Raw genomic sequence first — 24,394 nt, 5'->3', positions numbered from 1 at the left:
AACAAGTATGCCGAAGACGCGAAAGTATGAGCCAGATGAGGGCAAGTCCCAGACCTAACCCCGACATAACCGGCGTTATCCTCTAAAATATTAATCGCAACCAGGTTTAATTGACTGTTTCGGTGTGGAACCACATTACTACGAGATCCAAACCAGAAATAACCCAGGATCTGGCCAACAAGTATGCGAAAAATGCGAAAGTATCAGCCAGATGATTGCAAATACTAGAACTAACCCAGACAGAACCAGCTTTATCCTCTAAAATATTAATCGGAACTAGGTTTTATTGACTATATCAGTGTGGTACCGCATTACAACGTGATCCAAACCAGAAAAAACCCAGGATCTGGCCAACAAGTATGCCGAAGACGCGAAAGTATGAGCCAGATGAGGGCAAGTCCCAGACCTAACCCCGACATAACCGGCGTTATCCTCTAAAATATTAATCGCAACCAGGTTTAATTGACTGTTGCGGTGTGGTATCGCATTACTACGTGATCCAAACCAGAAAAAACCCAGGATGTGGCCAACAAGTATGCGGAAGACGCGAAAGTATGAGCCAGATGATTGCAAATACTAGAACTAACCCAGACAGAACCAGCTTTATCCTCTAAAATACTAATCGGAACCAGCTTTTATTGGCTGTTTCAGTGTGGTACCACATTACTACGGGATCCAAACCATAAAAAGCCCAGGATCAGGCCAACAAGTATGCGAAAAATGCGAAAGTACGAGCCTGATGAGGGCAAATACCGGACCTAACCCAGACATAACCGGCGTGATCCTCCAAAATATTAATCGGAACCAGCTTTTATAGACTGCTTCAGTGTGGTACCACATCAATACGTGATCCCAACCAGAAAAAAACCCAGGATCTGGCCAACAAGTATGCGGAAGACGCGAAAGTATGAGCCAGATGAGGGCAAGTCCCAGACCTAACCCCGACATAACCGGCGTTATCCTCTAAAATATTAATCGCAACCAGGTTTAATTGACTGTTTCGGTGTGGAACCACATTACTACGAGATCCAAACCAGAAATAACCCAGGATCTGGCCAACAAGTATGCGAAAGATGCGAAAATATGAGGCAGATGATTGCAAATACCAGAGGCAACCCAGACCTAACCGGTGTCATCCTCCAAAATATTGATCGAATACAGGTTGAATTGACTATTGCAGTGTGGCACCACATTACTACGTGATCCAAACCAGTAAATACCGAGGATCAGGCCAACAAGTAAGCGAAAAATGCTAAAGTATCAGGCAGATGATTGCAAATACCAGACACAACCCAGACCTAACCGGCGTTATCCTGTAATATATTAAACGGGACCAGGTTTTATTGACTGTTTCAGTGTGGTAGCACATTAATACGTGATCCTAACCAGAAAAGAACCCAGGATCAGGCCAACAAGTACGCGAAAGATGCGAAAGTACGAGCCTGATGACGGCAAATACCGGACCTAAACCAGCCATAACCGGCGTGATCCTCCAAAATATTAATCGGAACCAGCTTTTATAGACTGCTTCAGTGTGGTACCACATTACTACGGGATCCAAACCAGAAAAAAGCCAGGATCTGGCCAACAAGTATGCGGAAGACGCGAAAGTATGAGCCAGATGAGGGCAAATCCCAGACCTAACCGAGACATAACCGGCGTCATCCTCTAAAATATTAATCGCAACCAGGTTTAATTGACTGTTTCGGTGTGGTACCGCATTTCAACATGATCCGAACCTGAAAAAGCCCTGGATCCGGCCAACAAGTATGCGAAAAATGCGAAAGTACGAGCCAGATGAGGGCTAATACCAGACCTAACCCAGACATAACCGGAGCTATCCTCTAAAATATTAATCGCAACCAGCTTTAATTGACTGTTTCGGTGTGGAACCACAATACTGCGGGATCCACACCAGAAAAAACCCAGGATCTGGCCAACAAGTATGCGGAAGACGCGAAAGTATGAGCCAGATGAGGGCAAATCCCAGACCTAACCGAGACATAACCGGCGTTATCCTCTAAAATATTTATCGCAACTAGGTTTAATTGACTGTTGCGGTGTGGTACCGCATTACTACGTGATCCAAACCAGAAAAAGGCCAGGATCTGGCCAACAAGTGTGCGAAAGACGCGAAAGTATGAGCCAGATGAGGGCAAATCTCAGACCTAACGAGACATAACCGGCGTTATCCTCTAAAATATTAATCGCAACCAGGTTTAATTGACTGCCTCGGTGTGGTACCGCATTACAACGTGATCCGAACCAGAAAAAGCCCTGGATCTGGCCAACAAGTACGCGAAAAATGCGAAAGTACGAGCCAGATGAGAGCATATACCAGACCTAACCCATGCATAACCGGCGTGATCCTCTAAAATATTAATCGCAACCAGGTTTAATTGACTGTCTCGGTGTGGAACCAGATTACTACGGGATCCAAACCAGAAAACACCCAGAATCTGGCCAGCAAGTATGCGAAAAATGCGAAAGTACGAGCCAGATGAGGGCAAATACCAGACCTAACCCAGATATAACCAGCGTTATCCTCTAAAATACTAATCGGAACCAGCTTTTATTGACTGTTTCAGTGTGGTACCACATTACAACGTGATCCAACCCAGAAAAGCCCAGGATCTGGCCAACAAGTATGCGAAAAATGCGAAAGTACGAGCCAGATGTGGGCAAATCCCAGACCTAATCGAGACATAACCGACGTTATCGTCTAAAAATAAATCGCAACCAGGTTTTATTGACTGTTTCGGAGTGGAACCACATTACTACGGGATCCAAACCAGGAATGACCCAGGATCTGGCCAACAAGTACGCGAAAAACGCGATATTATGAGCCAGATGATTGCAAATACCAGAACTAACACAGACATAACCAGCGTTATCCTCTAAAATACTAATCGGAACCAGCTTTTATTGACTGTTTCAGTGTGGTACCACATTACTACGGGATCCAAACCAGAAAAAAACCAGGATCTGGCCAACAAGTATGCGAAAAATGGGAAAGTACAAGCCAGATGATTGCAAATACCAGACGGAAACCAGACATAACCGGCGTGATCCTCTAAAATATTAATCGGAACCAGCTTTTATAGACTGCTTCAGTGTGGAACCACATTACTACGGGATCTAAACCAGAAAAAACCCAGGATCTGGCCAACAAGTATGCGAAAAATGCGAAAGTACCAGCCAGATGAGGGCAAATACCGGACCTAACCCAGACATAACCGGCGTGATCCTCTAAAATATTAATCGGAACCAGCTTTTATAGACTGCTTCAGTGTGGAACCACATTACTACGGGATCTAAACCAGAAAAAACCCAGGATCTGGCCAACAAGTATGCGAAAAATGCGAAAGTACCAGCCAGATGAGGGCAAATACCGGACCTAACCCAGACATAACCAGCGTTATCCTCTAAAATACTAATCGGAACCAGCTTTTATTGACTGCTTCAGTGTGGTGCCACATTACTACGTGATCCAACCCAGAAAAGCCCAGGATCTGGCCAACAAGTATGCGAAAAATGCGAAAGTACGAGCCAGATGTGGGCAAACCCCAGACCTAATCGAGACATAACCGACGTTATCGTCTAAAATATAAATCGCAACCAGGTATTATTGACTGTTTCGGGGTGGAACCACATTACTACGGGATCCAAACCAGGAAAGACCCAGGATCTGGCCAACAAGTATGCGAAAAACGCGATATTATGGGCCAGATGATTGCAAATACCAGAACTAACCCATACATAACCAGCGTTATCCTCTAAAATACTAATCGGAACCAGCTGTTATTGACTGTTTCAGTGTGGTACCACATTACTACGGGATCCAAACCAGAAAAAAACCAGGATCTGGCCAACAAGTATGCGAAAAATGGGAAAGTACAAGCCAGATGATTGCAACTACCAGAACTAACCCAGACATAACCGGCGTTTTCCTCTAAAATATTAAACGGAAGCAGGTTTAATTGACTGCTTCAGTGTGGTACCACATTACTACGTGATCCAAATCATAAAAAGCCCCCGAGCTGGCCTACAGGAATGCGAAAGATGCGAAAGTATGAGGCAAGATGATTGCAAATACCAGACGTAACCCAGACATAACTGGTGTTATCGTCTAAACTATTGATCGAATCCAGGTTGAATTGACCATTTCTGTGTAGCACCACATTAATACGCGCACCTAACCAAAAAAAAACCAAGATCTGGCCAACAAGAATGCGAAAAATGCGAAATTTAGAGGCAGATGATTGCAAATGCCAGACCTAACCCAGGCATTACCGGCGTTAACCTCTAAAATATTTATCGCAGCCAGGTTTAATTGACTGTTGCGGTGTGGTATCGCATTACTACGTGATCCAAACCAGAAAAAGGCCAGGATCTGGCCTACAATTGTGCGAGAGACGCGACCGCATGAGACAGATGAGGGCAAATCTCAGACCTAACCGAGACATAACCGGCGCTATCCTCTAAAATATTAATCGCAACCAGGTTTAATTGACTGCTTCGGTGTGGTACCGCATTACAACGTGATCCGAACCAGAAAAAGCCCTGGATCTGGCCAACAAGTACGCGAAAAATGCGAAAGTACGAGCCAGATGAGAGCATATACCAGACCTAACCCATGCATAACCGGCGTGATCCTCTAAAATATTAATCGCAACCAGGTTTAATTGACTGTCTCGGTGTGGAACCAGATTACTACGGGATCCAAACCAGAAAACACCCAGAATCTGGCCAGCAAGTATGCGAAAAATGCGAAAGTACGAGCCAGATGAGGGCAAATACCAGACCTAACCCAGATATAACCAGCGTTATCCTCTAAAATACTAATCGGAACCAGCTTTTATTGACTGTTTCAGTGTGGTACCACATTACAACGTGATCCAACCCAGAAAAGCCCAGGATCTGGCCAACAAGTATGCGAAAAATGCGAAAGTACGAGCCAGATGTGGGCAAATCCCAGACCTAATCGAGACATAACCGACGTTATCGTCTAAAAATAAATCGCAACCAGGTTTTATTGACTGTTTCGGAGTGGAACCACATTACTACGGGATCCAAACCAGGAATGACCCAGGATCTGGCCAACAAGTACGCGAAAAACGCGATATTATGAGCCAGATGATTGCAAATACCAGAACTAACACAGACATAACCAGCGTTATCCTCTAAAATACTAATCGGAACCAGCTTTTATTGACTGTTTCAGTGTGGTACCACATTACTACGGGATCCAAACCAGAAAAAAACCAGGATCTGGCCAACAAGTATGCGAAAAATGGGAAAGTACAAGCCAGATGATTGCAAATACCAGACGGAAACCAGACATAACCGGCGTGATCCTCTAAAATATTAATCGGAACCAGCTTTTATAGACTGCTTCAGTGTGGAACCACATTACTACGGGATCTAAACCAGAAAAAACCCAGGATCTGGCCAACAAGTATGCGAAAAATGCGAAAGTACCAGCCAGATGAGGGCAAATACCGGACCTAACCCAGACATAACCGGCGTGATCCTCTAAAATATTAATCGGAACCAGCTTTTATAGACTGCTTCAGTGTGGAACCACATTACTACGGGATCTAAACCAGAAAAAACCCAGGATCTGGCCAACAAGTATGCGAAAAATGCGAAAGTACCAGCCAGATGAGGGCAAATACCGGACCTAACCCAGACATAACCAGCGTTATCCTCTAAAATACTAATCGGAACCAGCTTTTATTGACTGCTTCAGTGTGGTGCCACATTACTACGTGATCCAACCCAGAAAAGCCCAGGATCTGGCCAACAAGTATGCGAAAAATGCGAAAGTACGAGCCAGATGAGGGCTAATACCAGACCTAACGCAGACATAACCGACGTTATCCTCTAAAATATTAATCGCAACCACCTGTAATTGACTGTTTCAGTGTGGTACCACATTACTACGGGATCCAAACCATAAAAAGAACAGGATCAGGCCAACATGTATGCGAAAAATGCGAAAGTACGAGCCAGATGAGGGCTTATACCAGACCTAATCGAGACATAACCGGCGTTATCGTCTAAAATATCAATCGCTACCAGGTTTTATTGACTGTTTCGGAGTGGAACCACATTACTACGGGATCCAAACCAGGAAAGACCCAGGATCTGGCCAACTAGTATGCGAAAAACGCGATATTATGAGCCAGATGATCGCAAATACCAGAACTAACCCAGACATAACCAGCGTTATCCTCTAAAATATTAATCGGAACCAGGTTTAATTGACTGTTTCGGTGTGGAACCACATTACTGCGGGATCCAAGCCAGAAAAAACCCAGGATCTGGCCCACAACTATGCGAAAAACGCGATATTATGAGCCAGATGATCGCAAATACCAGAACTAACCCAGACATAACCAGCGTTATCCTCTAAAATACTAATCGGAACCAGCTTTTATTGAATGTTTCAGTGTGGTACCACATTACTACGGGATCCAAACCAGAAAAAAACCAGGATCTGGCCAACATGTATACGAAAAAAGCGAAAGTGCGAGCCAGATGAGGGCAAATCCCAGACCTAACCGAGACATAACCATCGTTATCCTCTAAAATATTAATCGCAGCCAGGTTTAATTGACTGTTTCGGTGTCGTATCGCATTACTACGTGATCCAAACCAGAAAAAGGCTAGGATCTGGCAATCAAGTATGCGAAAAATGCGAAAGTACGAGCCAGATGAGGGCATATACCAGACCCAACCCAGACATAACCGGCGTGATCCTCTAAAATATTAATCGCAACCAGGTTTAATTGACTGTTTCGGTGTGAAACCACATTACTACGGGTCCAGATCAGAAAACACCCAGGATCTGGCCAACAAGTATGCGAAAAATGCGAAAGTACGAGCCAGATGAGGGCAATTCCCAGACCTAAGCGAGACATAACCGGCGTTATCGTCTGAAATATTAATCGCAACCATGCTTAATAGACTGTTTCGGTGTGGAACCACATTACTACGGGATCCAAACCAGGAAAGGCCTAGGATCTGGCCAAAAAGTATGCGAAAAACGCGAAATTATGAGCCAGATGATTGCAAATACCAGAACTAACCCAGACATAACCAGCGTTATCCTCTAAAATACTAATCGGACCCAGCTTTTATTGACTGTTTCAGTGTGGTACCACATTACTACGGGATCGAAACCAGAAAAAAACCAGGATCTGGCCGACAAGTATGCGAAAAATGGGAAAGTACGAGCCAGATGAGGGCAAATACCAGACTTAACCCAGACATAACCGGCGTTATCCTCTAAAATATTAATCGCAACCAGGTTTAATTGACTGTTTCGGTGTGGTACCGCATTGCAACGTGATCCGAACCAGAAAAAGCCCTGGATCTGGCCAACAAGTATGCGAAAAATGCGAAAGTACGAGCCAGATGAGGGCAAATACCAGACTTAACCCAGACATAACCGGCGTTATCCTCTAAAATATTAATCGCAACCAGGTTTAATTGACTGTTTCGGTGTGGTACCGCATTACAACGTGATCCGAACCAGAAAAAGCCCTGGATCTGGCCAACAAGTATGCGAAAAATGCGAAAGTACGAGCCAGATGAGGGCTAATACCAGACCTAACGCAGACATAACCGACGTTATCCTCTAAAATATTAATCGCAACCACCTGTAATTGACTGTTTCAGTGTGGTACCACATTACTACGGGATCCAAACCATAAAAAGAACAGGATCAGGCCAACAAGTATGCGAAAAATGCGAAAGTACGAGCCAGATGAGGGCTAATACCAGACCTAACGCAGACATAACCGACGTTATCCTCTAAAATATTAATCGCAACCACCTGTAATTGACTGTTTCAGTGTGGTACCACATTACTACGGGATCCAAACCATAAAAAGAACAGGATCAGGCCAACAAGTATGCGAAAAATGCGAAAGTACGAGCCAGATGAGGGCTTATACCAGACCTAATCGAGACATAACCGGCGTTATCGTCTAAAATATCAATCGCTACCAGGTTTTATTGACTGTTTCGGAGTGGAACCACATTACTACGGGATCCAAACCAGGAAAGACCCAGGATCTGGCCAACTAGTATGCGAAAAACGCGATATTATGAGCCAGATGATCGCAAATACCAGAACTAACCCAGACATAACCAGCGTTATCCTCTAAAATATTAATCGGAACCAGGTTTAATTGACTGTTTCGGTGTGGAACCACATTACTATGGGATCCAAGCCAGAAAAAACTCAGGCTCTGGCCAACAAGTATGCGAAAAACACGATATTATGAGCCAGATGATTGCAAATACCAGAACTAACCCAGACATAACCAGCGTTATCCTCTAAAATACTAATCGGACCCAGCTTTTATTGACTGTTTCAGTGTGGTACCACATTACTACGGGATCGAAACCAGAAAAAAACCAGGATCTGGCCGACAAGTATGCGAAAAATGGGAAAGTACGAGCCAGATGAGGGCAAATACCAGACTTAACCCAGACATAACCGGCGTTATCCTCTAAAATATTAATCGCAACCAGGTTTAATTGACTGTTTCGGTGTGGTACCGCATTGCAACGTGATCCGAACCAGAAAAAGCCCTGGATCTGGCCAACAAGTATGCGAAAAATGCGAAAGTACGAGCTAGATGAGGGCTAATACCAGACCTAACGCAGACATAACCGACGTTATCCTCTAAAATATTAATCGCAACCACCTGTAATTGACTGTTTCGTTGTGGAACCACAATCCTGCGGGATCCAAACCAGAAAAAGCCCTGGATCTGGCCAACAAGTATGCGAAAAATGCGAAAATACGAGCCAGATGAGGGCAAATACCAGACTTAACCCAGACATAACCGGCGTTATCCTCTAAAATATTAATCGCAACCAGGTTTAATTGACTGTTTCGGTGTGGTACCGCATTACAACGTGATCCGAACCAGAAAAAGCCCTGGATCTGGCCAACAAGTATGCGAAAAATGCGAAAGTACGAGCCAGATGAGGGCTAATACCAGACCTAACGCAGACATAACCGACGTTATCCTCTAAAATATTAATCGCAACCACCTGTAATTGACTGTTTCGTTGTGGAACCACAATCCTACGGGATCCAAACCAGAAAAAGCCCTGGATCTGGCCAACAAGTATGCGAAAAATGCGAAAGTACGAGCCAGATGAGGGCTAATACCAGACCTAACGCAGACATAACCGACGTTATCCTCTAAAATATTAATCGCAACCACCTGTAATTGACTGTTTCAGTGTGGTACCACATTACTACGGGATCCAAACCATAAAAAGAACAGGATCAGGCCAACAAGTATGCGAAAAATGCGAAAGTACGAGCCAGATGAGGGCTTATACCAGACCTAATCGAGACATAACCGGCGTTATCGTCTAAAATATCAATCGCTACCAGGTTTTATTGACTGTTTCGGAGTGGAACCACATTACTACGGGATCCAAACCAGGAAAGACCCAGGATCTGGCCAACTAGTATGCGAAAAACGCGATATTATGAGCCAGATGATCGCAAATACCAGAACTAACCCAGACATAACCAGCGTTATCCTCTAAAATATTAATCGGAACCAGGTTTAATTGACTGTTTCGGTGTGGAACCACATTACTGCGGGATCCAAGCCAGAAAAAACCCAGGATCTGGCCCACAACTATGCGAAAAACGCGATATTATGAGCCAGATGATCGCAAATACCAGAACTAACCCAGACATAACCAGCGTTATCCTCTAAAATACTAATCGGAACCAGCTTTAATTGAATGTTTCAGTGTGGTACCACATTACTACGGGATCCAAACCAGAAAAAAACCAGGATCTGGCCAACATGTATACGAAAAAAGCGAAAGTGCGAGCCAGATGAGGGCAAATCCCAGACCTAACCGAGACATAACCATCGTTATCCTCTAAAATATTAATCGCAGCCAGGTTTAATTGACTGTTTCGGTGTCGTATCGCATTACTACGTGATCCAAACCAGAAAAAGGCTAGGATCTGGCAATCAAGTATGCGAAAAATGCGAAAGTACGAGCCAGATGAGGGCATATACCAGACCCAACCCAGACATAACCGGCGTGATCCTCTAAAATATTAATCGCAACCAGGTTTAATTGACTGTTTCGGTGTGAAACCACATTACTACGGGTCCAGATCAGAAAACACCCAGGATCTGGCCAACAAGTATGCGAAAAATGCGAAAGTACGAGCCAGATGAGGGCAATTCCCAGACCTAAGCGAGACATAACCGGCGTTATCGTCTGAAATATTAATCGCAACCATGCTTAATAGACTGTTTCGGTGTGGAACCACATTACTACGGGATCCAAACCAGGAAAGGCCTAGGATCTGGCCAAAAAGTATGCGAAAAACGCGAAATTATGAGCCAGATGATTGCAAATACCAGAACTAACCCAGCCATAACCAGCGTTATCCTCTAAAATACTAATCGGACCCAGCTTTTATTGACTGTTTCAGTGTGGTACCACATTACTACGGGATCGAAACCAGAAAAAAACCAGGATCTGGCCGACAAGTATGCGAAAAATGGGAAAGTACGAGCCAGATGAGGGCAAATACCAGACTTAACCCAGACATAACCGGCGTTATCCTCTAAAATATTAATCGCAACCAGGTTTAATTGACTGTTTCGGTGTGGTACCGCATTGCAACGTGATCCGAACCAGAAAAAGCCCTGGATCTGGCCAACAAGTATGCGAAAAATGCGAAAGTACGAGCTAGATGAGGGCTAATACCAGACCTAACGCAGACATAACCGACGTTATCCTCTAAAATATTAATCGCAACCACCTGTAATTGACTGTTTCAGTGTGGTACCACATTACTACGGGATCCAAACCATAAAAAGAACAGGATCAGGCCAACAAGTATGCGAAAAATGCGAAAGTACGAGCCAGATGAGGGCATATACCAGACCTAATCGAGACATAACCGACGTTATCCTCTAAAATATTAATCGCAACCACCTGTAATTGACTGTTTCAGTGTGGTGCCACATTACTACGGGATCCAAACCATAAAAAGAACAGGATCAGGCCAACAAGTATGCGAAAAATGCGAAAGTACGAGCCAGATGAGGGCATATACCAGACCTAATCGAGACATAACCGGCGTTATCGTCTAAAATATCAATCGCTACCAGGTTTTATTGCCTGTTTCGGAGTGGAACCACATTACTATGGGATCCAAACCAGGAAAGACCCAGGATCTGGCCAACTAGTATGCGAAAAACGCGATATTATGAGCCAGATGATCGCAAATACCAGAACTAACCCAGACATAACCAGCGTTATCCTCTAAAATATTAATCGGAACCAGGTTTAATTGACTGTTTCGGTGTGGAACCACATTACTACGGGATCCAAGCCAGAAAACACCCAGGATCTGGCCAACAACTATGCGAAAAACGCGATATTATGAGCCAGATGATCGCAAATACCAGAACTAACCCAGACATAACCAGCGTTATCCTCTAAAATACTAATCGGAACCAGCTTTTATTGAATGTTTCAGTGTGGTACCACATTACTACGGGATCCAAGCCAGAAAAACCCCAGGATCTGGCCAACAAGCATGCGAAAAACGCGATATTATGAGCCAGATGATCGCAAATACCAGAACTAACCCAGACATAACCAGCGTTATCCTCTAAAACACTAATCGGAACCAGCTTTTATTGAATGTTTCAGTGTGGTACCACATTACTACGGGATCCAAACCAGAAAAAAACCAGGATCTGGCCAACAAGTATGCGAAAAATGCGAAAGTGCGAGCCAGATAGGGGCAAATACCAGACCTAACCCAGACATAACCGACGTTATCCTCTAAGATATTAATCGGAACCAGGTTTAATTGACTGTTTCGGTGTCGTATCGCATTACTACGTGATCCAAACCAGAAAAAGGCTAGGATCTGGCAATCAAGTATGCGAAAAATGCGAAAGTACGAGCCAGATGAGGGCAAATCCCAGACTTAACCGAGTCATAACCGGCGGTATCCTCTAAAATATTAATCGCAACCAGGTTTAATTGACTGTTTCGGTGTGGTACCGCATTACTACGTGATCCAAACCAGAAAAAGGCCAGGATCTGGCCAACAAGTGTGCGAAAGACGCGAAAGTATGAGCCAGATGAGGGCAAATCTCAGACCTAATCGAGACATAACCGGCGTTATCCTCTAAAATATTAATCGCAACCAGGTTTAATTGACTGTTTCGGTGTGGTACCGCATTACAACGTGATCCGAACCAGAAAAAGCCCTGGATCTGGCCAACAAGTATGCGAAAAATGCGAAAGTACGAGCCAGATGAGGGCATATACCAGACCTAATCGAGACATAACCGGCGTTATCGTCTAAAATATCAATCGCTACCAGGTTTTATTGACTGTTTCGGAGTGGAACCACATTACTACGGGATCCAAACCAGGAAAGACCCAGGATCTGGCCAACTAGTATGCGAAGAACGCGATATTATGAGCCAGATGATCGCAAATACCAGAACTAACCCAGACATAACCAGCGTTATCCTCTAAAATATTAATCGGAACCAGGTTTAATTGACTGTTTCGTTGTGGAACCACATTACTACGGGATCCAAGCCAGAAAAAACCCAGGATCTGGCCAACAAGTATGCGAAAAACGCGATATTATGAGCCAGATGATCGCAAATACCAGAACTAACCCAGACATAACCAGCGTTATCCTCTAAAACACTAATCGGAACCAGTTTTTATTGAATGTTTCAGTGTGGTACCACATTACTACGGGATCCAAGCCAGAAAAACCCCAGGATCTGGCCAACAAGCATGCGAAAAACGCGATATTATGAGCCAGATGATCGCAAATACCAGAACTAACCCAGACATAACCAGCGTTATCCTCTAAAATACTAATCGGAACCAGCTTTTATTGAATGTTTCAGTGTGGTACCACATTACTACGGAATCCAAACCAGAGAAAAACCAGGATCTGGCCAACAAGTATGCGAAAAATGCGAAAGTGCGAGCCAGATAAGGGCAAATACCAGACCTAACCCAGACATAACCGACGTTATCCTCTAAGATATTAATCGGAACCAGGTTTAATTGACTGTTTCGGTGTGGAACCACATTACTACGGGATCCAAGCCAGAAAAAAACCCAGGATCTGGCCAACAAGTATGCGAAAAACGCGATACTGTGAGCCAGATGATCGCAAATACCAGAACTAACCCAGACATAACCAGCGTTATCCTCTAAAATACTAATCGGAACCAGCTTTTATTGAATGTTTCAGTGTGGTACCACATTACTACGGGATCCAGACCAGAAAAAAACCAGGATCTGGCCGACATGTATGCGAAAAATGCGAAAGTGCGAGCCAGATAAGGGCAAATACCAGACCTAACCCAGACATAACCGACGTTATCCTCTAAGATATTAATCGGGACCAGGTTTAATTGACTGTTTCGGTGTCGCATCGCATTACTACGTGATCCAAACCAGAAGAAGGCTAGGATCTGGCAATCAGGTATGCGAAAAATGCGAAAGTACGAGCCAGATGAGGGCAAATCCTAGACTTAACCGAGTCATAACCTGCGGAATCCTCTAAACTATTAATGCAACCAGGTTTAATTGACTGCTTCGGTTTGGAGCCTCATTACTACGGGATCCAAACCAGAAAAAACCCTGGATTTGGCCAACAGGTATGCGAAAAACGCGAAGATACGAGCCAGATGAGAGCAAATACCAGACCTAACCCAAACATAACCACCGTTATACACCGAAATATTAATCGCAACCAGGTTTAATTGACTGCTTCGGTGTGGAACCACATTACTACGGGATCCAAACCAGACAAAACGCAGGATCTGGCCAGCAAGTATGCGAAAAACGCGAAAGTATGAGGCAGATGATTGCATATACCAGAAATAACACAGACATAACCAGCGTTATCCTCTAAAATACTAATCAGAACCAGCTTTTATTCGCTGTTTCAGTGTGGTACTACAATACTACGTTATGCGAACCAGAAAAAGCCCAGGATCTGGCCAACATGTATACGAAAAAAGCGAAAGTGCGAGCCAGATGAGGGCAAATCCCAGAGCTAACCGAGACATAACCATCGTTATCCTCTAGAATATTAATCGCAGCCAGGTTTAATTGACAGTTTCGGTGTTGTACCGCATTACTACGTGATTCAAACCAGAAAAAGGCCAGGATCTGGCCAACAAGTATGCGAAAAATGCGAAAGTATCAGCCAGATGATTGCAAATACTAGAACTAACCCAGACAGAACCAGCTTTATCCTCTAAAATATTAATCGGAACTAGGTTTTATTGACTATATCAGTGTGGTACCGCATTACAACGTGATCCAAACCAGAAAAAACCCAGGATCTGGCCAACAAGTATGCCGAAGACGCGAAAGTATGAGCCAGATGAGGGCAAGTCCCAGACCTAACCCCGACATAACCGGCGTTATCCTCTAAAATATTAATCGCAACCAGGTTTAATTGACTGTTTCGGTGTGGAACCACATTACTACGAGATCCAAACCAGAAATAACCCAGGATCTGGCCAACAAGTATGCGAAAAATGCGAAAGTATCAGCCAGATGATTGCAAATACTAGAACTAACCCAGACAGAACCAGCTTTATCCTCTAAAATATTAATCGGAACTAGGTTTTATTGACTATATCAGTGTGGTACCGCATTACAACGTGATCCAAACCAGAGAAAACCCAGGATCTGGCCAACAAGTATGCCGAAGACGCGAAAGTATGAGCCAGATGAGGGCAAGTCCCAGACCTAACCCCGACATAACCGGCGTTATCCTCTAAAATATTAATCGCAACCAGGTTTAATTGACTGTTGCGGTGTGGTATCGCATTACTACGTGATCCAAACCAGAAAAAACCCAGGATGTGGCCAACAAGTATGCGGAAGACGCGAAAGTATGAGCCAGATGATTGCAAATACTAGAACTAACCCAGACAGAACCAGCTTTATCCTCTAAAATACTAATCGGAACCAGCTTTTATTGGCTGTTTCAGTGTGGTACCACATTACTACGGGATCCAAACCATAAAAAGCCCAGGATCAGGCCAACAAGTATGCGAAAAATGCGAAAGTACGAGCCTGATGAGGGCAAATACCGGACCTAACCCAGACATAACCGGCGTGATCCTCCAAAATATTAATCGGAACCAGCTTTTATAGACTGCTTCAGTGTGGTACCACATCAATACGTGATCCCAACCAGAAAAAAACAAAGGATCTGGCCATCAAGTTCGCGGAAGATGCGAAAGTATGATTCAGATGATTGCAAATACCAGACGCAACCCAGACATAACCGGCGTTATCCTCTAAAATATTAATCGCAACCTGGTTGAATTGACTGTTTCGGTGTGGTACCGCATTACTACGTGATACATACCAGAGAAAACCCAGGATCTGGCCAACAAGTAAGCGAAAAATACGAAAGTATCAGGCAGATGATTGCAAATACCAGACGCAAGCCAGACCTAACCGGCGTTATCCTGTAATATATTAAACGGGACCAGGTTTTATTGACTATTTCAGTGTGGTAGCACATTAATACGTGATCCTAACCAGAAAAGAACCCAGGATCAGGCCAAGAAGTATGCGAAAAAAGCGAAAGTATGAGCCAGATGATTGCGCACACCAGACGTAACTCAGACATAACCGGTGCTAGTCTCTAAAATATTGATCGAATCCAGGTTGAATTGACTATTTCAGTGTGACGCAACATTAGTGCGTGATCCTAACCAGAATCAAACCCAGGATCTGGCCAACAAGAATGCGAAAGATGCGAACGTATGAGGCAGATGATTGCAAATACCAGACCTAACCCAGACATAACTGGCGTTATCCTCTAATGTGTTGATTGAATCCAGGTTTAATTGACTGCTCCGGTGTGGTACGACATTTCTACCTCATACAAATCAGAAAAAGCACAGGACCTGGCCAACAAGTATGCGAAGATTGCGAAAGTATGGGCCAGATTATTGCAAATACCAGACTTAACACAAACCTAAACGGTGTTATCCTCTAAAGTATTAATCAATTCCAGGTTTAATTCACGGTTTCAGTGTGGTATAACGTTACTACGTGATCCAAGCCAGAAACAGGCCAGTATCTCGCCACTCAAGTATGTGAAAAATGCGAAAGTACGAGCCAGAAGATTGCAAATGCCAGACCCAACACAAACCTAAACGGTGTTATCCTCTAAAGTATTGTTCAAATCCAGGTTTAATTGACGGTTTCAGAGTGGTACCACATTATTGCGTGATCCAAACCAGAAAAAGCCCGGGATCTGGCCAACAAGTATGCGAAAAATGCGAAAGTATCAGCCAGATGATTGCAAATACCAGACCTAACCCTGACATAACCGGCGTTATCCTCTAAAATATTAATCGCAACCAGGTTTAATTGACTGTTTCGGTGTGGTACCGCATTACAACGTGATCCAAACCAGAAAAACCCCAGGATCTGGCCAACAAGTATGCGGAAGACGCGAAAGTATGAGCCAGATGAGGGCAAATACTAGAACTAACCCAGACAGAACCTGCTTTATCCTCTAAAATATTAATCGCAACCAGGTTTAATTGACTGTTGCGGTGTGGTATCGCTTTACTACGTGATCCAAACCAGAAAAAACCCAGGATCTGGCCAACAAGTATGCGGAAGACGCGAAAGTATCAGCCAGATGATTGCAAATACCAGACCTAACCCTGACATAACCGGCGTTATCCTCTAAAATATTAATCGCAACCAGGTTTAATTGACTGTTTCGGTGTGGTGCCGCATTACAACGTGATCCAAACCAGAAAAACCCCAGGATCTGGCCAACAAGTATGCGGAAGACGCGAAAGTATGAGCCAGATGAGGGCAAATACTAGAACTAACCCAGACAGAACCAGCTTTATCCTCTAAAATATTAATCGCAACCAGGTTTAATTGACTGTTGCGGTGTGGTATCGCATTACTACGTGATCCAAACCAGAAAAACACAGGATCTGGCCAACATGTATGCGGAAGATGCGAAAGTATGGGCCAGATGAGGGCAAGTCCCAGACCTAATCCCGACATAACCGGCGTTATCCTCTAAAATATTAATCGCTACCAGGTTTAATTGACTGTTGCGGTGTGGTATCGCTTTACTACGTGATCCAAACCAGAAAAAACCCAGGATCTGGCCAACAAGTATGCGGAAGACGCGAAAGTATCAGCCAGATGATTGCAAATACTAGAACTAACCCAGACAGAACCAGCTTTATCCTCTAAAATATTAATCGGAACTAGGTTTTATTGACTATATCAGTGTGGTACCGCATTACAACGTGATCCAAACCAGAAAAAACCCAGGATCTGGCCAACAAGTATGCGGAAGACGCGAAAGTATGAGCCAGATGAGGGCAAGTCCCAGACCTAACCCCGACATAACCGGCGTTATCCTCTAAAATATTAATCGCAACCAGGTTTAATTGACTGTTTCGGTGTGGAACCACATTACTACGAGATCCAAACCAGAAATAACCCAGGATCTGGCCAACAAGTATGCGAAAGATGCGAAAATATGAGGCAGATGATTGCAAATACCAGAGGCAACCCAGACCTAACCGGTGTCATCCTCCAAAATATTGATCGAATACAGGTTGAATTGACTATTGCAGTGTGGCACCACATTACTACGTGATCCAAACCAGTAAATACCGAGGATCAGGCCAACAAGTAAGCGAAAAATGCTAAAGTATCAGGCAGATGATTGCAAATACCAGACACAACCCAGACCTAACCGGCGTTATCCTGTAATATATTAAACGGGACCAGGTTTTATTGACTGTTTCAGTGTGGTAGCACATTAATACGTGATCCTAACCAGAAAAGAACCCAGGATCAGGCCAACAAGTACGCGAAAGATGCGAAAGTACGAGCCTGATGACGGCAAATACCGGACCTAAACCAGCCATAACCGGCGTGATCCTCCAAAATATTAATCGGAACCAGCTTTTATAGACTGCTTCAGTGTGGTACCACATTACTACGGGATCCAAACCAGAAAAAAGCCAGGATCTGGCCAACAAGTATGCGGAAGACGCGAAAGTATGAGCCAGATGAGGGCAAATCCCAGACCTAACCGAGACATAACCGGCGTCATCCTCTAAAATATTAATCGCAACCAGGTTTAATTGACTGTTTCGGTGTGGTACCGCATTTCAACATGATCCGAACCTGAAAAAGCCCTGGATCCGGCCAACAAGTATGCGAAAAATGCGAAAGTACGAGCCAGATGAGGGCTAATACCAGACCTAACCCAGACATAACCGGAGCTATCCTCTAAAATATTAATCGCAACCAGCTTTAATTGACTGTTTCGGTGTGGAACCACAATACTGCGGGATCCACACCAGAAAAAACCCAGGATCTGGCCAACAAGTATGCGGAAGACGCGAAAGTATGAGCCAGATGAGGGCAAATCCCAGACCTAACCGAGACATAACCGGCGTTATCCTCTAAAATATTAATCGCAACCAGGTTTAATTGACTGTTTCGGTGTTGTACCGCATTACAACGTGATCCGAACCAGACAAAACCCTGGATCTGGGCAGCAAGTATGCGAAAAATGCGTAAGTACAAGCCAGATGAGGGCAAATACCAGATCTAACCCAGACATAACCGGCGTTATCCTCTAAAATATTTATCGCAACTAGGTTTAATTGACTGTTGCGGTGTGGTACCGCATTACTACGTGATCCAAACCAGAAAAAGGCCAGGATCTGGCCAACAAGTGTGCGAAAGACGCGAAAGTATGAGCCAGATGAGGGCAAATCTCAGACCTAACGAGACATAACCGGCGTTATCCTCTAAAATATTAATCGCAACCAGGTTTAATTGACTGCTTCGGTGTGGTACCGCATTACAACGTGATCCGAACCAGAAAAAGCCCTGGATCTGGCCAACAAGTATGCGAAAAATGCGAAAGTACGAGCCAGATGTGGGCAAATCCCAGACCTAATCGAGACATAACCGACGTTATCGTCCAAAAATAAATCGCAACCAGGTTTTATTGACTGTTTCGGAGTGGAACCACATTACTACGGGATCCAAACCAGGAATGACCCAGGATCTGGCCAACAAGTACGCGAAAAACGCGATATTATGAGCCAGATGATTGCAAATACCAGAACTAACACAGACATAACCAGCGTTATCCTCTAAAATACTAATCGGAACCAGCTTTTATTGACTGTTTCAGTGTGGTACCACATTACTACGGGATCCAAACCAGAAAAAAACCAGGATCTGGCCAACAAGTATGCGAAAAATGGGAAAGTACAAGCCAGATGATTGCAAATACCAGACGGAAACCAGACATAACCGGCGTGATCCTCTAAAATATTAATCGGAACCAGCTTTTATAGACTGCTTCAGTGTGGAACCACATTACTACGGGATCTAAACCAGAAAAAACCCAGGATCTGGCCAACAAGTATGCGAAAAATGCGAAAGTACCAGCCAGATGAGGGCAAATACCGGACCTAACCCAGACATAACCGGCGTGATCCTCTAAAATATTAATCGGAACCAGCTTTTATAGACTGCTTCAGTGTGGAACCACATTACTACGGGATCTAAACCAGAAAAAACCCAGGATCTGGCCAACAAGTATGCGAAAAATGCGAAAGTACCAGCCAGATGAGGGCAAATACCGGACCTAACCCAGACATAACCAGCGTTATCCTCTAAAATACTAATCGGAACCAGCTTTTATTGACTGCTTCAGTGTGGTGTCACATTACTACGTGATCCAACCCAGAAAAGCCCAGGATCTGGCCAACAAGTATGCGAAAAATGCGAAAGTACGAGCCAGATGTGGGCAAACCCCAGACCTAATCGAGACATAACCGACGTTATCGTCTAAAATATAAATCGCAACCAGGTTTTATTGACTGTTTCGGAGTGGAACCACATTACTACGGGATCCAAACCAGGAAAGACCCAGGATCTGGCCAACAAGTATGCGAAAAACGCGATATTATGGGCCAGATGATTGCAAATACCAGAACTAACCCATACATAACCAGCGTTATCCTCTAAAATACTAATCGGAACCAGCTGTTATTGACTGTTTCAGTGTGGTACCACATTACTACGGGATCCAAACCAGAAAAAAACCAGGATCTGGCCAACAAGTATGCGAAAAATGGGAAAGTACAAGCCAGATGATTGCAACTACCAGAACTAACCCAGACATAACCGGCGTTTTCCTCTAAAATATTAAACGGAAGCAGGTTTAATTGACTGCTTCAGTGTGGTACCACATTACTACGTGATCCAAATCATAAAAAGCCCCCGAGCTGGCCTACAGGAATGCGAAAGATGCGAAAGTATGAGGCAAGATGATTGCAAATACCAGACGTAACCCAGACATAACTGGTGTTATCGTCTAAACTATTGATCGAATCCAGGTTGAATTGACCATTTCTGTGTAGCACCACATTAATACGCGCACCTAACCAAAAAAAAACCAAGATCTGGCCAACAAGAATGCGAAAAATGCGAAATTTAGAGGCAGATGATTGCAAATGCCAGACCTAACCCAGGCATTACCGGCGTTAACCTCTAAAATATTTATCGCAGCCAGGTTTAATTGACTGTTGCGGTGTGGTATCGCATTACTACGTGATCCAAACCAGAAAAAGGCCAGGATCTGGCCTACAATTGTGCGAGAGACGCGACCGCATGAGACAGATGAGGGCAAATCTCAGACCTAACCGAGACATAACCGGCGCTATCCTCTAAAATATTAATCGCAACCAGGTTTAATTGACTGTTTCGGTGCGGTACCGCATTACAACGTGATCCGAACCAGAAAAAGCCCTGGATCCGGCCAACAAGTATGCGAAAAATGCGAAAGTACGAGCCAGATGAGGGCTAATACCAGACCTTACCCAGACATAACCGGAGTTATCCTCTAAAATATTAATCGCAACCAGCTTTAATTGACTGTTTCGGTGTGGAACCACAATACTACGGGATCCATACCAGGGAAAACCCAGGAACTGGTCAACAAGTATGCGAAAAACGCGAAAGTATGAGCCAGATGATTGCAAATACTAGAACTAACCCAGACAAAACCAGCTTTATCCTCTAAAATACTAATAGGAACCAGCTTTTATTGGCTGTTTCAGTGTGGTACCTCATTACTACGGGATCCAAACCATAAAAAGCCCAGGATCAGGCCAACAAGTATGCGAAAAATGCGAAAGTACGAGCCAGATGAGGGCAAATACCGGACCTAACCCAGACATAACCGGCGTGATCCTCTAAAATATTTTTCGGAACCAGCTTTTATAGACTGCTTCAGTGTGGTACCACATTACTACGGGATCCATACCAGAAAAAACCCAGGATCTGGCCAACAAGTATGCGGAAGACGCGAAAGTATGAACCAGATGAGGGCAAATCCCAGACCTAACCGAGACACAACCGGCGTTATCCTCTAAAATATTAATCGCAACCAGGTTTAATTGACTGTTTCGGTGTGGTACTGCATTACAACGTGATCCGAACCAGACAAAACCCTGGATCTGGGCAGCAAGTATGCGAAAAATGCGTAAGTCCGAGCCAGATGAGGGCAAATACCAGATCTAACCGACACATAACCGGCGTTATCCTCTAAAATATTTATTGCAACCAGGTTTAATTGACTGTTTCGGTGTGGTACCGCATTACAACGTGATCCGAACCAGAAAAAGCCCTGGATCTGGCCAACAAGTATGCGAAAAATGCGAAAGTACGAGCCAGATGAGGGCATATACCAGACCTAACCCAGACATAACCGGCGTGATCCTCTAAAATATTAATCGCAACCAGGTTTAATTGAATGTTTCGGTGTGGAAACACATTACTACGGGATCCAAACCAGGAAAGACCCAGGATCTGGCCAACAGGTATGCGAAAAACGCGATATTATGAGCCAGATGATTGCAAATACCAGACGTAACCCAGACATAACTGGCGTTATCCTCTAATGTGTTGATTGAATCCAGGTTTAATTGACTGCTTCGGTGTGGTACGACATTACTACCTCATCCAAATCAGAAAAAGCGCAGGACCTGGCCAACACGTATGCGAAGATTGCGAAAGTATGAGCCAGATGATTGCAAATACCAGACCTAACCCAGGCATGACTGGCGTTATCCTTTAAAATATTAATCGCAACCAGGCTTAATTGACTGTTTCAATGTGGTACCACATTAATACGTGATCCTAACTAGAAAAAGACCCAGGATCTGGCCTACAAGTATGCGAAAGATGCGAAGGTATGAGCCAGATGATTGCGAACACCAGACGTAACCCAGACCTAACCGGTGTTATCCTCCAAAATATTGATCGAAACCAGGATTAGTTGAACGTTTAAGTGTGGTACCACTTTACTACGTGATCCAAACCAGAGAAAGCCCAGGATCTGGCTATTCAAGTATGCGAAAAATGCGAAAGTATGAGCTAGATGATGGCAAATACAAGACCTAACCCATGCATAACCGGCGTTCTCCTCTAAAATATTATTCGGAACCAGGTTTTATTGATTATATTTCATTGTGGTACCACATCAATACGTGATCCTAACCAGAACAAAACTCTGGACCTGGCCAACAAGTATGCGAAAAATGCGAAAGTATGAAGCAGATGATTGCAAATACCAGACGTAACACAGACATAACCGGTGTTATCCTCTAAAATATTAATCGGAGCCAGGTTTAATTGACTGTTAGGGGGTGGTACCAAGTTAATACGTGATCCTAACTAAAAAAACCCGGGATCTGGCCAACAAGAATGCGATAAATGCGAAAGTATAAGCTAGATTCAGCGGCGCGCTGAAGCTCGCGCTCGTGCGGTGGCCCGAGGTCGTCGCCCGGTCGCGAGGCGTCGCGGGCGGCCGCCTCGGCGTGGCGGATGACCTAGGCTGGGAGGGGGGTCCTGAGGTGACCCTCCTCCCGCCAGGCGGCGCCGGGTCGGACCGGTTGGGGGTAGAAGTGCCTCCCCCTACCGGTCCGACGCAAGGGGAGGCACCCTCGGCGGTCTGGTGCGGCCATGAACGCCCGGCCGCCGAGGGGTGGAAACGTGGTCGCGGGCGGTTGCGAGTTGGGGCTCGCAGCCGCCACTAAACGCGGCCCCGGGACGGATAGCGGCGGGATGGAGTGGCCCCGTCCCGTCGCTATGAGGCAGTGTGTCTACTGGGAGGACCGATTTTCCCCCCGGGGGATGGGCGCGAAAGCGCGGGCACGGGGAGGATACCGGAAGAATGCTTCGAGCGATTCCCGGTATCCTCCCAAAGCGTGCCGAATGGTCACCGTGGGGTTTTTAGTGGGTAGGTCCCGCGCCTGTCGTTGTACGGGCGCGGGGAATCCCACACACCCCTCCCACCTCTCCCCAAGGAGGTGGGAGGGAGTCTTTCGAAGATTTTCCCCACGACAAAAAAAAAAAAAAAAAAAAAAAAAAAAGTATAAGCTAGATGATGGCAAATACCAGACCAAACCCAGGCATGACCGGCGTTATCCTCTAAAATATTGTTGCGCCGGGGAGTATTGCTCGTCGCTCGCCTCATATTGTCACAACACAATTAAAACAGCACAACGTAACACACTAATGTAGACTAGGAACTTTATTAACAACAGTGCTTTTCAATACGTCTGTTCGCGTTGCGATCTGTCGTAATTCTAATCTTCAAAATCGTTGCCGGTTTCTCGGCAACCGGAAGGCTCGGGATCTCGCATCCGCTCGTTTTCGTATGGCAGCTTCACCTCATCGCAAAGCCTCTTCACACCATTGCGACGATGCAATTTCGCGGTATTGCGCGGCATCTTCATACCGTCGCAACACTGCTCCCTCTTCCTTCAGAGCGGTCGTCCCGACCGCTGCAAATTCCGTTCGAACAGCCAACTTCACTCGTAGTCTCCTAACCTCCGGGTTGTCGCGAAGCTGCGTCGAACCTGTACACCTCTGTCTGTAAAGTAGATAAACTAATAGGTCGAACATTTACCTGAGTGGCCTTTATCAGACAGTCAGCACCTTGACATTCGTCCTTCGTCCCAAGGAAAGCCACTCAAAAACCTTGAGCAAGGCGCCGGTGTAACCTTCGGAATACTTCGTCCGAACTTAGACATCTTCGAGGATGAGGAAATCCCGACTGCTCCTCGCCCTCCTCTTGACTCTTACGACTTGCGTACTTCTTTCTTGATGTCTTCCCGGATGCGGATTCCCCCCCAGCCTCACGAGAGAACTTCCCATGGGATGTTCCCCAATCTCCAAGGAGAATTTCCTCGAAGATCGGTTGTGGAAC

Source organism: Colletes latitarsis, unplaced genomic scaffold, assembly GCF_051014445.1.
Source record: "Colletes latitarsis isolate SP2378_abdomen unplaced genomic scaffold, iyColLati1 scaffold0002, whole genome shotgun sequence".
NCBI classification, from domain to species: Eukaryota; Metazoa; Arthropoda; class Insecta; order Hymenoptera; family Colletidae; genus Colletes; species Colletes latitarsis.
Note: the sequence above shows the minus strand (reverse complement) of the source record.